Source organism: Pseudophryne corroboree, unplaced genomic scaffold, assembly GCF_028390025.1.
Source record: "Pseudophryne corroboree isolate aPseCor3 unplaced genomic scaffold, aPseCor3.hap2 scaffold_144, whole genome shotgun sequence".
Taxonomy (NCBI): domain Eukaryota; kingdom Metazoa; phylum Chordata; class Amphibia; order Anura; family Myobatrachidae; genus Pseudophryne; species Pseudophryne corroboree.
The window spans coordinates 1,467,978-1,487,267 of NW_026968068.1; the positions used below are offsets into that span (position 1 = coordinate 1,467,978).

Below are 19,290 nucleotides of genomic sequence, written 5' to 3' on the forward strand. Positions count from 1 at the left end.
CTAGATGAATGCTTATTAGCCTTTGTCAGTAAGTACTTTTGCAAAGTGTCGCTGTGGCGCAATCAGTTAGTGTGTAAGGCTATTAACCAAAAGGTTGGTGGTTCAATCCCACCCAGGGACTTAATTGACCTTGTTATCAGATTTTGGTGATCTTTAAGCAGACAAGTCAAAATTTCAAACCCCCTGTTATGGTGTAGGGTACCTGGCCTTCTCTGATGTAATCAGAGTTAGATTTGATTCAGTGATTTTATAAAAACAGCTAGGAAGCACAATTTAGCAGTGGGTTGCAGAGAAAAAGAAATATGCTGGCAGAAAAATCCAATTGAGTGATTAAACAGCTCTTCATTTTCTGGCTTTATTTTTATGCTAACTAATTTGTTCTCTGAAAAGTGTCCACAAAGCCAAGTATCTGATTAACATATTTGTAGGGATGGTTTTTCACCTATTACTAAATTAAACTTGCTTCATTGGAAAGGCAGCAAGATGCATCCTCATTTCAATATCTACTGAAATAATACAGGTTGACACCAGGAAACATTAACGCCACTGCATCCTTGCTGCTTTCTCATGTGGAAGTCTGTTTAATGTGAAAACAAGGTGATATCTAATTAGCACACAGGTAAGGAATTAAGAAAATCTTTATTTAAGGGTAAAGATGTTTCTCACAAAATCATTGCCCCAATGCATCATTGAAATTCAAGCTGGAAAGATGATTTTAATATATCACTTGTACATTTTGTATTGCTCTTCTGGTGACAATGTAGTTTGTTTTTGTCAATTACCATTTTAATAATAGGGTAAAGAAAATTAAGTGGATTTTTGAAAGAAAACAATACTGTCAATATACTATTAAAACAAATTAAAATGGTAAAAGTTATTGTACTTTAAGTAAAAATAAAAGCTAAAATATCAATCCCAGTTTTGGATTACTTTAATGAACAAAAAAAAAATGCATATAGCAAAGGATAGTTTCAATCTGCCTACCTCTGGGTTATGGGCCCAGCATGCTTCCATTGCAGTACTCTGCTGCACATGTAAGTGCAAGAGATCCTGAAGCACTCACTCATCATGCGAAAGTACCAATGTGTTTCTTCATTGGTTGCTGGAAGAAACATCTTACAAAAACTCTCCAGATTATTGACTTTTTAAAGTTTTTCTAGGAAACGTTCTAGATGAATGCTTATTAGTCTTTGTCAGTATATTCTTTTTGCAAAGTGTCTCTGTGGCGCAATCGGTTAGTGTGTTCAGCTATTAATCAAAAGGTTGGTGGTTCAATCCCACCCAGGGACGTAATTGACCTTGTGATCAGATTTTGGTGATATTTAAGTAGACAAGTCAAAATTGCAAACCCCCTCTTATGGTGTAGGGTACCTGGCCTTCTCTGATGTAATCAGAGTTAGATTTGATTAAGTGATTTTATAAAAAAACAGCTAGGAAGCACAATTTAGCAGTGGGTTGCAGAGAAAAAGAAAAATGCTGGCAGAAAAATACAATTGAGTGATTAAACAGCTCTTCATTTTCTGGCTTTATTTTTATGATAACAAATTTGTTCTCTGAAAAGTGTCCACAAAGCCAAGTATCTGATTAACATATTTGTAGGGATGGTTTTTCACCTATTACTAAATTAAACTTGCTTCATTGGAAAGGCAGCAAGATGCATCCTCATTTCAATATCTACTGAAATAATACAGGTTGACACCAGGAAACATTAACGCCACTGCATCCTTGCTGCTTTCTCATGTGGAAGTCTGTTTAATGTGAAAACAAGGTGATATCTAATTAGCACACAGGTAAGGAATTAAGAAAATCTTTATTTAAGGGTAAAGATGTTTCTCACAAAATCATTGCCCCAATGCATCATTGAAATTCAAGCTGGAAAGATGATTTTAATATATCACTTGTACATTTTGTATTGCTCTTCTGGTGACAATGTAGTTTGTTTTTGTCAATTACCATTTTAATAATAGGGTAAAGAAAATTAAGTGGATTTTTGAAAGAAAACAATACTGTCAATATACTATTAAAACAAATTAAAATGGTAAAAGTTATTGTACTTTAAGTAAAAATAAAAGCTAAAATATCAATCCCAGTTTTGGATTACTTTAATGAACAAAAAAAAAATGCATATAGCAAAGGATAGTTTCAATCTGCCTACCTCTGGGTTATGGGCCCAGCATGCTTCCATTGCAGTACTCTGCTGCACATGTAAGTGCAAGAGATCCTGAAGCACTCACTCATCATGCGAAAGTACCAATGTGTTTCTTCATTGGTTGCTGGAAGAAACATCTTACAAAAACTCTCCAGATTATTGACTTTTTAAAGTTTTTCTAGGAAACGTTCTAGATGAATGCTTATTAGTCTTTGTCAGTATATTCTTTTTGCAAAGTGTCTCTGTGGCGCAATCGGTTAGTGTGTTCAGCTATTAATCAAAAGGTTGGTGGTTCAATCCCACCCAGGGACGTAATTGACCTTGTGATCAGATTTTGGTGATATTTAAGTAGACAAGTCAAAATTGCAAACCCCCTCTTATGGTGTAGGGTACCTGGCCTTCTCTGATGTAATCAGAGTTAGATTTGATTAAGTGATTTTATAAAAAAACAGCTAGGAAGCACAATTTAGCAGTGGGTTGCAGAGAAAAAGAAAAATGCTGGCAGAAAAATACAATTAAGTGATTAAACAGCTCTTCATTTTCTGGCTTTATTTTTATGATAACAAATTTGTTCTCTGAAAAGTGTCCACAAAGCCAAGTATCTGATTAACATCTTTGTAGGGATGGTTTTTCACCTATTACTAAATTAAACTTGCTTCATTGGAAAGGCAGCAAGATGCATCCTCATTTCAATATCTACGGAAATAATACAGGTTGACACCATGAAACATTAACGCCACTGCATCTTTGCTGTTTTCTCATGTGGAAGTCTGTTTAATGTGAAAACAAGGTGATATCTAATTAGCACACAGGTAAGGAATTAAGAAAATCTTTATTTAAGGGTGAAGATGTTTCTCACAAAATCGTTGCCCCAATGCATCATTGAAATCCAAGCTGGAAAGATGATTTTAATATATCACTTGTACATTTTGTATTGCTCTTCTGGTGACAATGTAGTTTGTTTTTGTCAATTACCATTTTAATAATCGGGTAAAGAAAATTAAGTGGATTTTTGAAAGAAAACAATACTGTCAATATACTATTAAAACAAATTAAAATGGTAAAAGTTATTGTACTTTAAGTAAAAATAAAAGAGCAAAAATATCAATCCCAGTTTTGGTTTACTTTAATTAACAAAAAAAAATGCATATAGCAGAGGATAGTTTCAATCTGCCTACCTCTGGGTTATGGACCCAGCGAGCTTCCATTACAGTACTCTGCTGCACATGTAATTGCAAGAGATCCTGAAGCACTCACTCATCATGGGAAAGTACCAATGTGTTTCTTCATTGGTTGATGGAAGAAACATCTTACAAAAACTCTCCAGATTATTGACTATTTAATGTTTTTCTAGGAAACGTTCTAGATGAATGCTTATTAGCCTTTGTCAGTATGTACTTTTGCAAAGTGTCGCTGTGGCGCAATCAGTTAGTGTGTACGGCTATTAACCAAAAGGTTGGTGGTTCAATCCCACCCAGGGACGTAATTGACCTTGTTATCAGATTTTGGTGATCTTTAAGTAGACAAGTCAAAATTTCAAAAACCCCTGTTATGGTGTAGGGTACCTGGCCTTCTCTGATGTAATCAGAGTTAGATTTGATTCAGTGATTTTATAAAAACAGCTAGGAAGCACAATTTAGCAGTGGTTTGCAGAGAAAAAGAAATATGTTGGCAAAAAAATCCAATTGAGTGATTAAACAGCTCTTCATTTTCTGGCTTTATTTTTATGCTAAAAAATTTGTTCTCTGAAAAGTGTCCACAAAGCCAAGTATCTGATTAACATCTTTGTAGGGATGGTTTTTCACCTATTACTAAATTAAACTTGCTTCATTGGAAAGGCAGCAAGATGCATCCTCATTTCAATATCTACTGAAATAATACAGGTTGACACCAGGAAACATTAACGCCACTGCATCCTTGCTGCTTTCTCATGTGGAAGTCTGTTTAATGTGAAAACAAGGTGATATCTAATTAGCACACAGGTAAGGAATTAAGAAAATCTTTATTTAAGGGTGAAGATGTTTCTCACAAAATCGTTGCCCCAATGCATCATTGAAATTCAAGCTGGAAAGATGATTTTAATATATCACTTGTACATTTTGTATTGCTCTTCTGGTGACAATGTAGTTTGTTTTTGTCAATTACCATTTTAATAATAGGGTAAAGAAAATTAAGTGGATTTTTGAAAGAAAACAATACTGTCAATATACTATTAAAACAAATTAAAATGGTAAAAGTTATTGTACTTTAAGTAAAAATAAAAGAGCAAAAATATCAATCCCAGTTTTGGATTACTTTAATTAACAAAAAAAAATGCATATAGCAGAGGATAGTTTCAATCTGCCTACCTCTGGGTTATGGGCCCAGCATGCTTCCATTGCAGTACTCTGCTGCACATGTAAGTGCAAGAGATCCTGAAGCACTCACTCATCATGGGAAAGTACCAATGCGTTTCTTCATTGGTTGATGGAAGAAACATCTTACAAAATCTCTCCAGATTATTGACTTTTTAAAGTTTTCTAGGAAACGTTCTAGATGAATGCTTATTAGCCTTTGTCAGTATGTACTTTTGCAAAGTGTCTCTGTGGTGCAATCGTTTAGTGTGTTTGGTTATTAACCAAAGGGTTGGTGGTTCAATCCCACCCAGGGATGTTATTGACCTTGTCATCAGATTTTGGTGATCTTTAAGTAGACAAGTCAAAATTTCAAACCCCCTCTTATGGTGTAGGGTACCTGGCCTACTCTGATGTAATCAGAGTTAGATTTGATTAAGTGATTTTATCAAAAAACAGCTAGGAAGCACAATTTAGCAGTGGGTTGCAGAGAAAATGAAATATGCTGGCAGAAAAATCCAATTGAGTGATTAAACAGCTCTTCATTTTCTGGCTTTATTTTTATGCTAACAAATTTGTTCTCTGAAAAGTGTCCACAAAGCCAAGTATCGGATTAACATCTTTGTAGGGATGGTTTTTCACCTATTACTAAATTAAACTTGCTTCATTGGAAAGGCAGCAAGATGCATCCTCATTTCAATATCTACTGAAATAATACAGGTTGACACCAGGAAACATTAACGCCACTGCATCCTTGCTGCTTTCTCATGTGGAAGTCTGTTTAATGTGAAAACAAGGTGATATCTAATTAGCACACAGGTAAGGAATTAAGAAAATCTTTATTTAAGGGTGAAGATGTTTCTCACAAAATCGTTGCCCCAATGCATCATTGAAATTCAAGCTGGAAAGATGATTTTAATATATCACTTGTACATTTTGTATTGCTCTTCTGGTGACAATGTAGTTTGTTTTTGTCAATTACCATTTTAATAATAGGGTAAAGAAAATTAAGTGGATTTTTGAAAGAAAACAATACTGTCAATATACTATTAAAACAAATTAAAATGGTAAAAGTTATTGTACTTTAAGTAAAAATAAAAGAGCAAAAATATCAATCCCAGTTTTGGATTACTTTAATTAACAAAAAAAAATGCATATAGCAGAGGATAGTTTCAATCTGCCTACCTCTGGGTTATGGGCCCAGCATGCTTCCATTGCAGTACTCTGCTGCACATGTAAGTGCAAGAGATCCTGAAGCACTCACTCATCATGGGAAAGTACCAATGCGTTTCTTCATTGGTTGATGGAAGAAACATCTTACAAAATCTCTCCAGATTATTGACTTTTTAAAGTTTTCTAGGAAACGTTCTAGATGAATGCTTATTAGCCTTTGTCAGTATGTACTTTTGCAAAGTGTCTCTGTGGTGCAATCGGTTAGTGTGTTTGGTTATTAACCAAAGGGTTGGTGGTTCAATCCCCCCAGGGATGTTATTGACCTTGTCATCAGATTTTGGTGATCTTTAAGTAGACAAGTCAAAATTTCAAACCCCCTCTTATGGTGTAGGGTACCTGGCCTACTCTGATGTAATCAGAGTTAGATTTGATTAAGTGATTTTATCAAAAAACAGCTAGGAAGCACAATTTAGCAGTGGGTTGCAGAGAAAATGAAATATGCTGGCAGAAAAATCCAATTGAGTGATTAAACAGCTCTTCATTTTCTGGCTTTATTTTTTTGCTAACAAATTTGTTCTCTGAAAAGTGTCCACAAAGCCAAGTATCGGATTAACATCTTTGTAGGGATGGTTTTTCACCTATTACTAAATTAAACTTGCTTCATTGGAAAGGCAGCAAGATGCATCCTCATTTCAATATCTACTGAAATAATACAGGTTGACACCAGGAAACATTAACGCCACTGCATCCTTGCTGCTTTCTCATGTGGAAGTCTGTTTAATGTGAAAACAAGGTGATATCTAATTAGCACACAGGTAAGGAATTAAGAAAATCTTTATTTAAGGGTGAAGATGTTTCTCACAAAATCGTTGCCCCAATGCATCATTGAAATTCAAGCTGGAAAGATGATTTTAATATATCACTTGTACATTTTGTATTGCTCTTCTGGTGACAATGTAGTTTGTTTTTGTCAATTACCATTTTAATAATCGGGTAAAGAAAATTAAGTGGATTTTTGAAAGAAAACAATACTGTCAATATACTATTAAAACATATTAAAATGGTAAAAGTTATTGTACTTTAAGTAAAAATAAAAGAGAAAAAAAATCAATCCCAGTTTTGGATTACTTTAATTAACAAAAAAAAAATGCATATAGCAGAGGATAGTTTCAATCTGCCTACCTCTGGGTTATGAACCCAGCATGCTTTCATTACAGTACTCTGCTGCACATGTAAGTGCAAGAGATCTTGAAGCACTCACTCATCATGGGAAAGTAACAATGTGTTTCTTCGTTGGTTGATGGAAGAAACATCTTACAAAAACTCTCCAGATTATTGACTTTTTAAAGTTTTTCTAGGAAACGTTCTAGATGAATGCTTATTAGCCTTTGTCAGTATGGACTTTTGCAAAGTGTCTCTGTGGCGCAATTGGTTAGTGTGATTGGTTATTAACCAAAGGGTTGGTGGTTCAATCCCACCCAGGGATGTAATTGACCTTGTTATCAGATTTTGGTGATCTTTAAGTAGACAAGTCAAAATTTCAAAAACCCCTGTTATGGTGTAGGGTACCTGGCCTTCTCTGATGTAATCAGAGTTAGATTTGATTCAGTGATTTTATAAAAATAGCTAGGAAGCACAATTTAGCAGTGGTTTGCAGAGAAAAAGAAATATGCTGGCAAAAAAATCCAATTGAGTGATTAAACAGCTCTTCATTTTCTGGCTTTATTTTTATGCTAACAAATTTGTTCTCTGAAAAGTGTCCACAAAGCCAAGTATCTGATTAACATCTTTGTAGGGATGGTTTTTCACCTATTACTAAATTAAACTTGCTTCATTGGAAAGGCAGCAAGATGCATCCTCATTTCAATATCTACTGAAATAATACAGGTTGACACCAGGAAACATTAACGCCACTGCATCCTTGCCGATGATAACCTCAAGTTGGGTCATTCGGTGCTGCAGAGTCGTACGCACTCTTCCACCCGTTCAAGAGCTTTGGTATAACCCCATGGTTCTTAATGTGACCCCAGCATCCTCTAGGTCGTATGAGAAAATAGGATTTTAATACCTACCGGTAAATCCTTTTCTCTTAGTCTGTAGAGGATGCTGGAGTTCCCTTGTGCTGCCTCAGTTGAATCTCCTTTACTTGACAGAGATGTGCCTGAGCAGCGGCCCTCCCCAGCCCTATCCCAAATCATACTTATTTTGCATAGGAGATACCATGGTCATGAAGATTATTCTCCCAGGGTGAGGTTCATTCATTGCATTCTGGGTATGCTGACCCCTGTGATTTCCCCAAATGTGGGTAACTCGACTGCATTATTTGTGGTAGTGGGGGACTGTGTTTGTGTTTTCCTCTGGTCAGCTCTGGTAAAAGTCAGATTTCTTTGTTTCAGATCTTCCTCTAGCCTTGTTCTTCTTTCAAGAGTTCCCTTGTGCTGCCTCAGTTGGATCTCCTTCACTTGACAGGGGGGTGCCCGAGCAGCGACCCTCCCCAGCTCAAGCCCAACTCCTACTTACCTGCCAGGTGAGATACTATGATCATGAAGGTGCTTCTCCCAGGGCAAGGCTCACCCATTGCACTCTGGGTGTGCTGCCCCTGCGATTTCCCCAAATGTGGGAAACTTGACTGCATAATTTGTGTTTCCCCTGGTCGGCTCTCGTATAATTCAGATCTCTTTGTCTCAGGTCTCTCTCCAGCCTAGTTTGCTGTCTGTTTCCACTTCTTTTTTCTTGAGCCCCTCCCTTTTATACCCTTGTGCACTATCCTGACTTCTCCTCCTGTCTGCTTACTTTGTGCCTTCCAATGCACAATGCAAACTACACACCCTTTTACTTGCCTTACAGAGCAGCTCTGGAGCTGTTACAGTGCCAAGCTGCTGTAAGAAATCAGCTTGAATGCTTCAGGGGCTGGGGCATTGTCAACATGAGCCCCACACCGAAGGAGGGTTTGGGTGTTTAATGCGAACTAAGGGTCATCCAAGCGCCGCAAAAGGCCGCCATGCCCTGCACACCCCTTTTCTCTTTTCATATGCAGATGAGGGTTCCAGCCAACTTTGGCCCACTGCTTGGATGACATCACCGTATGCAAATCCATCTTCTGCAGAACTTCCCCCAGGAATGCTTGTACTAGTTGTTGCATTTGGTTTGTTGTTTGGGGGTGCTTCAGTATTAGGCAGCCTTCTGCCCTCCCATGTTCATCTGAAAATATGTGTTCTCCCTGCAGTTGTTGTCTCCAGATGAGAGTTCCCTTGTGCTGCCTCAGTTGAATCTCCTTTACTTGACAGAGATGTGCCTGAGCAGCGGCCCTCCCCAGCCCTATCCCAAATCATACTTATTTTGCATAGGCGATACCATGGTCATGAAGATTGTTCTCCCAGGGTGAGGTTCATTCATTGCATTCTGGGTATGCTGACCCCTGTGATTTCCCCAAATGTGGGAAACTCGACTGCATTATTTGTGGTAGTGGGGGACTGTGTTTGTGCTTTCCTCTGGTCAGCTCTGGTAAAAGTCAGATTTCTTTGTCTCAGATCTTCCTCTAGCCTTGTTCTTCTTTCGAGAGTTCCCTTGTGCTGCCTCAGTTGGATCTCCTTCACTTGACAGGGGGTGCCCGAGCAGCAATCCTCCACAGCTCTGGCCCAACTCCTACTTACCTGCCAGGAGAGATACTATGATCTTCACTGTTAGGGCAATCAGGATGTGGAATTCCCTGCCAGGGAAGGTGGTAATGGCGGACTCTGTAATTGGATTTAAAAAAGGAATGGATACATTTCTGAATGAAAAAGCTATCCAAGGTTATAATACTTAAAATATCAACATGGTTAATCCGGGGGTAACATGAGTTGTAGTAGCTAACTAGTCATAAAACATTATTCAGCAAGTATGTAGAATCATCACAACTTAAAACAGGTTGAACACGATGGGCAATTTGCCTCTATTCAACCTCAAAAACTATGTTACTATATGTTACTATATTACTATGTTACTGTAGTATACAGAACACCACAATGCAATGAGCAGTGATAGTGAGCACTGATGAGGATACTAGAACTGACACTGAGCAGCAAGATGCAGCACTGGACTATTAGTAATGTACTGTAGTATGCTGAGCACAACAATGCAGCACAAGACAATGAGCAGTGATACTGAGCACTGATGAGGATACTACTGAGAACTGACACTGAGCAGGAGAGACACACTACTAGTATTACTGAGCAGCAATAAGTATCCACTGATACTGAGCACTGATATTGAGATTTCCACTGAGAGAACATAGCCACGTCCTCTCCGCTCTCTCTTCAATGCACGAGTAAAAATGGCGGCAATGCGCAGCTCTTTATATGAAATCCGAATCTCGCGAGAATCCGACAGCGGGATGATGACATTTTCCCTTGTTCAGGTTTTCCGAGTCAGGCGGGAACAACCGAGCCTGCCTCGTACCAGTGTAAACCACGTGGAGTTCGTGGGGAATTCGGTTCTCGGAGAACCGAACCCGCTCCTCTCTACCTTATACCCATCAATTTTTTTTATTTTCAATCTAAGCCCCTGCAGTTTTCTGTAAGCATCTGCTTTGCTATGATGATCAACAAGTCACAAGGGCAAACACTCAGGGCTTGAGGCGTAGATCTTAGGACCAGCTGCTACAAGCATGGCAGAGGTGTCACTATCACTGGTGACACCCAGAGAGGTGGCGAGGGAGATTGTAATGCAGTGCGCGCAGATAAGCAGCGCAATGGTAAAAAGGAGGCATGGTTTCATAGGTAGGGGCGTGGCCTGGTGGCCTGAATCTACATTTTGTTGCTCCGGGTGTCCCGGGGGTTGGGGGCTGCACCGGGGACTAGTGTGTGAGCGGTGCTGGCTCCTGCACAGTGACATGGCATGGCCACTAGAGATGTGCACCGGAAATTTTTCGGGTTTTGTGTTTTGGTTTTGGGTTCGGTTCCGCGGCCGTGTTTTGGGTTCGAACGCGTTTTGGCTAAACCTCACCGAATTTTTTTTGTCGGATTCGGGTGTGTTTTGGATTCGGGTGTTTTTTTCAAAAAACCCTAAAAAACAGCTCAAATCATAGAATTTGGGAGTCATTTTGATCCCAAAGTATTATTAACCTCAATAACCATAATTTCCACTCATTTTCAGTCTATTCTTAACACCTCACACCTCACAATATTATTTTTAGTCCTAAAATTTGCACCGAGGTCGCTGGATGACTAAGCTCAGTGACCCAAGTGGCCGACACAAACACCTGGCCCATCTAGGAGTGGCACTGCAGTGTCACGCATGATGGCCCTTCCAAAAAACACTCCCCAAACAGCACATGACGCAAAGAAAAAAAGAGGCGCAATGAGGTAGCTGTGTGACTAAGCTCAGCGACCCAAGTGGCCGACACAAACACCTGGCCCATCTAGGAGTGGCACTGCAGTGTCACGCAGGATGGCCCTTCCAAAAAACACTCCCCAAACAGCACATGACGCAAAGAAAAAAAGAGGCGCAATGAGGTAGCTGTGTGACTAAGCTCAGCGACCCAAGTGGACGACACAAACACCTGGCCCATCTAGGAGTGTCACTGCAGTGTCACGCAGGATGGCCCTTCCAAAAAACACTCCCCAAACAGCACATGACGCAAAGAAAAAAAGAGGCGCAATGAGGTAGCTGTGTGACTAAGCTCAGCGACCCAAGTGGCCGACACAAACACCTGGCCCATCTAGGAGTGGCACTGCAGTGTCACGCAGGATGGCCCTTCCAAAAAACACTCCCCAAACAGCACATGACGCAAAGAAAAATAAAAGAAAAAAGAGGTGCAAGGTGGAATTGCCTTGGGCCCTCCCACCCACCCTTATGTTGTATAAACAGGACATGCACACTTTAACCAACCCATCATTTCAGTGACAGGGTCTGCCACACGACTGTGACTGAAATGACGGGTTGGTTTGGACCCCCACCAAAAAAGAAGCAATTAATCTCTCCTTGCACAAACTGGCTCTATAGAGGCAAGATGTCCACCTCATCATCCTCCGATTCATCACCGTGTACATCCCCCTCCTCACAGATTATCAATTCGTCCCCACTGGAATCCACCATCTCAGCTCCCTGTATACTTTGTGGAGGCAATTGCTGCTGGTCAATGTCTCCACGGAGAAATTGATTATAATTCATTTTAATGAACATCATCTTCTCCACATTTTCTGGAAGTAACCTCGTACGCCGATTGCTGACAAGGTGAGCGGCGGCACTAAACACTCTTTCGGAGTACACACTTGTGGGAGGGCAACTTAGGTAGAATAAAGCCAGTTTGTGCAAGGGCCTCCAAATTGCCTCTTTTTCCTGCCAGTATACGTACGGACTGTCTGACGTGCCTACTTGGATGCGGTCACTCATATAATCCTCCACCATTCTTTCAATGGTGAGAGAATCATATGCAGTGACAGTAGACGACATGTCCGTAATCGTTGGCAGGTCCTTCAGTCCGGACCAGATGTCAGCATCAGCAGTCGCTCCAGACTGCCCTGCATCACCGCCAGCGGGTGGGCTCGGAATTCTGAGCCTTTTCCTCGCACCCCCAATTGCGGGAGAATGTGAAGGAGGAGCTGTTGACCGATCAAGTTCCGCTTGACTTGATAATTTTCTCACCAGCAGGTCTTTGAACCCCTGCAGACTTGTGTCTGCCGGAAAGAGAGATACAACGTAGGTTTTAAATCTAGGATCGAGCACGGTGGCCAAAATGTAGTGCTCTGATTTCAACAGATTGACCACCCGTGAATCCTGGTTAAGCGAATGAAGGGCTCCATCCACAAGTCCCACATGCCTATCGGAATCGCTCTGTCTTAGCTCCTCCTTCAATGTCTCCAGCTTCTTCTGCAAAAGCCTGATGACGGGAATGACCTGACTCAGGCTGGCAGTGTCTGAACTGACTTCACGTGTGGCAAGTTCAAAAGGTTGCAGAACCTTGCACAACGTTGAAATCATTCTCCACTGCGCTTTAGACAGGTGCATTCCACCTCCTATATCGTGGTCAGATGTATAGGCTTGAATGGCCTTTTGCTGCTCCTCCATCCTCTGAAGCATATAGAGGGTTGAATTCCACCTCGTTACCACTTCTTGCTTCAGATGATGGCAGGGCAGGTTCAGGCGTTTTTGGTGTTGCTCCAGTCTTCTGTACGTGGTGCCTGTACGCCGAAAGTGTCCCGCAATTCTTGTGGCCACCGACAGCATCTCTTGCACGCCCCTGTCGTTTTTTAAATAATTCTGCACCACCAAATTCAAGGTATGTGCAAAACATGGGACGTGCTGGAATTTGCCCAGATATAATGCACGCACAATATTGCTGGCGTTGTCCGATGCCACAAATCCACAGGAGAGTCCAATTGGGGTAAGCCATTCTGTGATGATCTTCCTTAGTTGCCGTAAGAGGTTTTCAGCTGTGTGCGTATTCTGGAAAGCGGTGATACAAAGCGTAGCCTGCCTAGGAAAGAGTTGGCGTTTGCGAGATGCTGCTACTGGTGCCGCCGCTGCTGTTCTTGCGGCGGGAGTCAATACATCTACCCAGTGGGCTGTCACAGTCATATAGTCCTGAGTCTGCCCTGCTCCACTTGTCCACATGTCCGTGGTTAAGTGGACATTGGGTACAACTGCATTTTTTAGGACACTGGTGAGTCTTTTTCTGAGGTCTGTGTACATTTTCGGTATCGCCTGCCTAGAGAAATGGAACCTAGATGGTATTTGGTACCGGGGACACAGTACCTCAATCAAGTCTATAGTTGGCTCTGAAGTAATGATGGATACCGGAACCACGTTTCTCACTGCCCAGGATGCCAAGGCCTCAGTTATCCGCTTTGCAGCAGGATGACTGCTGTGATATTTCATCTTCCTTGCAAAAGACTGTTGGACAGTCAATTGCTTGGTGGAAGTAGTAAAAGTGGTCTTACGACTTCCCCTCTGGGATGACCATCGACTCCCAGCAGCAACAACAGCAGCGCCAGCAGCAGTAGGCGTTACACTCAAGGATGCATCTGTCAGGAATCGACTTACCAGGCTGACTTCCGTCCGCCGCTGCGGACTCCGTCCTGGCTCCCTGCGGTCACCTGTCACCTATGCCCCTGCCATGGGGTATCATCTGGATCCTGGGGGCACTGCTGGTGCAGCGGGCGTGTAGCGCGCCGCGTCCCCGCTGGGCCGCGGCGTGGGCGCCGCCATGACAGTCTGCAATAGCCTGTATGCTGCGGCCAATCCGGTGCGTGGCCGCACCCACCTTTCCTGCACTCATCCAATCCCTGCGTACCATGGGGTATATAGGAGGCTACAGTTACAGCTCACAGGCATCCTGGACTTTGTGTCTATCTGCGACCTACACGAAAGGATCGGTTCCTGTCTCTCCTGAGTTCCTAGTTCTCTGCTAAGAACGTTATACTCCTGGTCACTCTGCTATCTTCTGTGGAACTTCAAGGCTCAGCAATACCTGCAACCTGCATAAGGCTTCACACTAATCACCACCTTGTGTGCTTCAGCCTGCAGTTGAAGACTAACTCCAGGTGCGTTCATTCCTCCACCTGTGACACAGCTTGCTGCTGCCAGTGCCCATCACCTGCACTGTGAGTAAGTCTCCTGCTTATGCTCAGGTTTGCCATTTCATCCACTGCCTTAGTTTCCTGTTTTAACCCTGCACTGGTTTCCAAGCCAGAACCATTCCATATGACATTTGTTCTTCTGATTTATATTCCTGGATATTATTTCTCAATTTCACTTATCATTCATTTGCCATAGACTTTCAGTTCCATTACTGAGTGATTGACTTTTTTCCACCTGTTATTATTATTTCTGCTGCAATAACTGTTATAACATCTGTCTAATAAAAATACCATTGCGCTCATGCGCAGGAACGTTATTCAACCTCCTCGTTTCCTTCCTTCCACCTCCACTGACCCACTAGCGCCCCCTCCGGGGACACAGACCAAACACAATCTGACAGTAAGTCCAGGATCGATGGACTCGGATGGTGGACGGAGTGTGGGGTCAGAGGCCTTGCAAGATCTGGTCTCCCGTCTGGATGGTCAAGAGGTTGCGCAGCAGCAGATGCTTCACTTTCTACAAGGGATGTCCTCCCGATTGGATACACTGCAGCAATCCCTGCCCAGTGTACTTTCACCTACTGTTCCAGTTACTCCAGCACCTGCCAGTGCTATGAATTCTTCTACGTCGGCTGCATCATCTCCAGTGTCACGCCTGCACCTGCCCGTGCCGAGCAAATATGATGGCAGTCCTAAACTATGCCGTGGCTTTCTCAATCAGTGTGAAATACAATTTGAGTTATTGCCACATAACTTTCCCACACCAAGGTCCAAGGTTGCCTACATCATTTCCTTGCTCTCTGGTTCCGCTCTGAGTTGGGTGTCTCCGCTATGGGAACGTGCTGACCCTCTGATCAACAACTACTCAGACTTCGTGTCAACTTTTAGACGGATCTTTGACGAGCCTGGTCGTGCAACATCAGCTTCGGCAGACCTGATCCAACTTCGTCAAGGTAACCGAAGCATGGGACAATATGTCATCCAGTTCCAGACGTTGGCTGCAGAGGTCCAGTGGAACAACCAAGCTCTGGTAGCAGCCTTCTGGCACGGACTCTCGGAGCGGATCAAGGACGAACTGACAACCCGTGACATTCCTGTTCAACTGCCTGATTTGATCTCCCTATGTATTAAGCTGGACTCTCGCATCCGCGAACGCAATAATGAACGCGCTCGGAGTGAGTCTCGCAGACCAGGGTTCATACCTCCTGTACAGCTCCAGTCTCCCTCTTCTGACGAGCCTATGCAGATTAATAGGTCCCGCCTATCTCCTGAAGAGCGGGCAAGAAGAATACGGGAGAGGCTCTGCCTGTACTGTGCTGCTGCGGGCCATCAAATTAACTCCTGCACGATGCGTTCGGGAAACGCCAGATCCTGACTTGTAAGGGAGGAGTCAAGTTAGGATCTCTCAGTCAAGCTCCTTCTCAACAAGACCTCATTCTTCCAGTGACGCTAGAAACTTCCGTTGGGCTCCAGTCTGCATCAGCATTAGTGGACTGCGGTGCTGCAGGAAATTTTATTACCCAGGCTGCTGTAAATAAATTTCGTCTGTCTACCTGTGAACTTTCCTGTCCTGTATACATTACTGCTGTGGATGGTAGTAGAATCTCTAAGGGGAACATTTCACATCAAACTACCCCAGTGGTTCTGGGAGTTGGATTTCTTCACTCAGAACTGATCAAGTTCCTGGTCATCCCTCAGGCTACCCAGGAGATTGTCTTGGGCATGCCTTGGCTCCAGCTACATAACCCACAGTTCAACTGGACAACGTTGCAGCTTACCTCATGGGGTTCACAGTGTCACCAAACCTGCCTAGCCCAAGGGTGTCCCTTTAAATCAACCGAAGTAAAGTCACAGCTAGATCTTCCAGCAGTTTATCAAGACTTCGCAGACGTCTTCTGTGAAAAGGCTGCTGATATTCTGCCGCCCCATAGGGAATGGGATTGTCCCATCGATCTCCTTCCTGGCAAGAAGCCACCTAGGGGGCGCACCTACCCTTTGTCTGTTCCTGAAACAGAGGCGATGAGTAACTACATCAGAGAGAATCTCCAGAAAGGATTCATCCGTCCATCATCATCACCCGCTGGTGCAGGTTTCTTCTTTGTCAAAAAGAAGGATGGAGGACTGCGTCCATGCATTGACTATCGGGGTCTCAATGACATTACCATCAAGAATAGTTATCCTTTGCCACTCATTACCGAACTTTTTGATAGAGTTAAGGGGGCCCGCATCTTCACCAAGTTAGATCTCCGCGGTGCCTATAATCTCATCAGAATCCGGAGTGGTGACGAGTGGAAAACAGCTTTCAACACTCGAGATGGCCATTATGAATACCTGGTAATGCCATTTGGGTTGAGTAATGCTCCAGCGGTATTCCAACACTTTGTGAATGAAATTTTTCGAGATGTGCTGTATAAATACCTCGTTGTCTACTTAGATGATATTCTTATCTTTTCTCAAGACCTTCCATCTCATCGCCTACAAGTCTGTGAAGTTCTCCGACGTCTTCGTGAGAACCGTCTCTATGGGAAACTATCTAAATGCACCTTTGAAGTTCCCTCTATACCCTTCCTGGGTTATATAATCTCCGGATCGGATCTTCAGATGGACCCGACGAAATTGGAAGCCATTGCCAACTGGTCCATTCCAACTTCCCTCAAAGCTATCCAGCGGTTCCTGGGTTTCGCTAACTACTATAGAAAATTTATTCGAGGATTCTCCACTCTCATCGCTCCAATTACCAACCTGACTCGGAAAGGGGCAGATCATTCCAACTGGTCAGAAGAAGCCTTGGCAGCCTTCCGGAAAATCAAGCTAGCCTTTATGTCTGCTCCAGTGCTGTCACAGCCAGATGTCGACAGACCATTCGAGTTGGAGGTAGACGCCTCTACAGTTGGGGTTGGTGCTGTTCTCTCCCAGAAGGGATCTGATGGGAAAGTCCACCCGTGTGGATTCTATTCTCGCAAGTTTCTTCCTGCAGAAGCTAACTACTCCGTGGGAGATCAAGAGTTACTGGCAATCAAGCTGGCTCTCGAGGAATGGAGATATCTCCTAGAAGGGGCCAAACATCCGTTTAACATCTTCACGGATCATAAGAACTTGCTTTACTTAAAAGCAGCCCAGTGCCTTAACCCTCGCCAGTCCAGGTGGGCTATGTTTTTCTCACGTTTTAATTTCAAGCTTCATTTCCGCCCAGGTTCACAGAATGTGAAAGCCGATGCATTATCCCGATCCATGGAATCTGAAGAAGGAACATCTGACTCTGTGCCACATTCCATCCTGAGTCCCGTGGTTTTCGCTGCCTCTCAAGTCTCCCCAGCTCCTCCTCCTGGTAAGACTTTTGTTTCCTCAGAGCTCCGTCCCAAGTTGCTATCTTGGGCCCATCAGTCCAAGTTCACTGGTCATCCTGGTGTCCTGAAGACATTCAAGTTCCTTTCCGCATCATATTGGTGGCCAAAGATGAAAATGGACATCCAGGATTTCGTGGCATCCTGTCCTAAGTGTGTGCAGCACAAGACTCCTCGTCAGTCGCCAGCAGGTCAGTTACAACCCTTGTCTGTCCCTAGTCGTCCTTGGTCTCATCTGTCCATGGATTTTATCACTGACCTTCCATCTTCTCAGGGACATAATACCATTTGGGTTGTAGTGGACAGATTCACCAAGATGGCTCATTTCGTTCCTCTCCAGGGTCTCCCTTCTGCCCCAAAACTTGCCCAAATCTTCATACAGGAGATTTTCCGCTTACATGGTTTACCCTCTGAAATAATATCTGATCGGGGGGTACAGTTTGTAGCGAGGTTTTGGAGGGCCCTCTGTTCTGCCATGCAGGTAAAATTAAAGTTCTCGTCATCATACCATCCTCAGACGAATGGGCAGACAGAGAGAGTCAATCAAGAACTTGAGACTTTCCTAAGGTTATATGTGTCATCTTCCCAGGATGATTGGTTTAATCTGCTCCCGTGGGCCGAGTTTGCCCATAACTTCCGATATCATACTGCCACTGACACGACACCATTCTTTGCAGTTTATGGGCAACATCCCCGTGTACCTGAATTCCAAGAGCTCCCTCACATGGATGTTCCGGCTGCCACTTCTGCCCTAACTCAGTTTTCAGTCATTTGGAAAAAGATTCACGTTTCCCTCAAAAAAGCCTCCAGTCGATATAAGATCTTTGCCGACCGCAAGAGACGTGCGGTTCCCCATTTGAAACCTGGGGATCGAGTTTGGTTATCCACCCGCAACCTTCGTCTCAGGGTTCCTTCCATGAAGTTTGCACCACGCTTCATTGGTCCTTACCCTATTGAGAGTGTCATCAACCCAGTGGCTTACAAGTTGAAATTGCCATCTTCACTACGTATACCTAACGCCTTTCACATTTCTCTCCTCAGACCTCTAGTTCTAAACCGCTTTCAGAATACTCTTCCAGCAGGTCCCAAGATCCGAACTCAGCGGGGCGTGGAATTTGAGATCAACAAGATTCTGGACTCCCGTTGCCGGTATGGACGTCTCCAGTACCTGGTCGATTGGTGCGGTTATGGCCCAGAGGAGAGAAGCTGGGTGAACTCTTCTGATGTCCATGCTCCTAGGTTGGTCCGTGTTTTCCACAGCACTCATCCCTCCAAACCACATGGGTGTTCGGTGTCCACCCCTAAAGGAGGGGGTACTGTCAGGAATCGACTTACCAGGCTGACTTCCGTCCGCCGCTGCGGACTCCGTCCTGGCTCCCTGCGGTCACCTGTCACCTATGCCCCTGCCATGGGGTATCATCTGGATCCTGGGGGCACTGCTGGTGCAGCGGGCGTGTAGCGCGCCGCGTCCCCGCTGGGCCGCGGCGTGGGCGCCGCCATGACAGTCTGCAATAGCCTGTATGCTGCGGCCAATCCGGTGCGTGGCCGCACCCACCTTTCCTGCACTCATCCAATCCCTGCGTACCATGGGGTATATAGGAGGCTACAGTTACAGCTCACAGGCATCCTGGACTTTGTGTCTATCTGCGACCTACACGAAAGGATCGGTTCCTGTCTCTCCTGAGTTCCTGGTTCTCTGCTAAGAACGTTATACTCCTGGTCACTCTGCT

The 19,290-nt window shown here is 43.5% G+C and overlaps 3 non-coding genes across 3 annotated transcripts; all 3 read left to right on the forward strand.

Annotated features, from left to right (window-relative positions):
* The first annotated feature begins 7,851 nt into the window (after positions 1 to 7,851).
* On the forward strand, positions 7,852 to 8,015 carry LOC134997122 (U1 spliceosomal RNA). Its single transcript, XR_010199675.1, has one exon. It is a non-coding gene; the product is annotated as a U1 spliceosomal RNA (small nuclear RNA).
* A 152-nt stretch (positions 8,016 to 8,167) lies between these two features.
* On the forward strand, positions 8,168 to 8,330 carry LOC134997241 (U1 spliceosomal RNA). The gene has a single exon (XR_010199786.1). It is a non-coding gene; the product is annotated as a U1 spliceosomal RNA (small nuclear RNA).
* Positions 8,331 to 8,985: 655 nt separating this feature from the next.
* Positions 8,986 to 9,149, forward strand: LOC134997051 (U1 spliceosomal RNA). The gene has a single exon (XR_010199606.1). It is a non-coding gene; the product is annotated as a U1 spliceosomal RNA (small nuclear RNA).
* Positions 9,150 to 19,290: the final 10,141 nt, after the last annotated feature.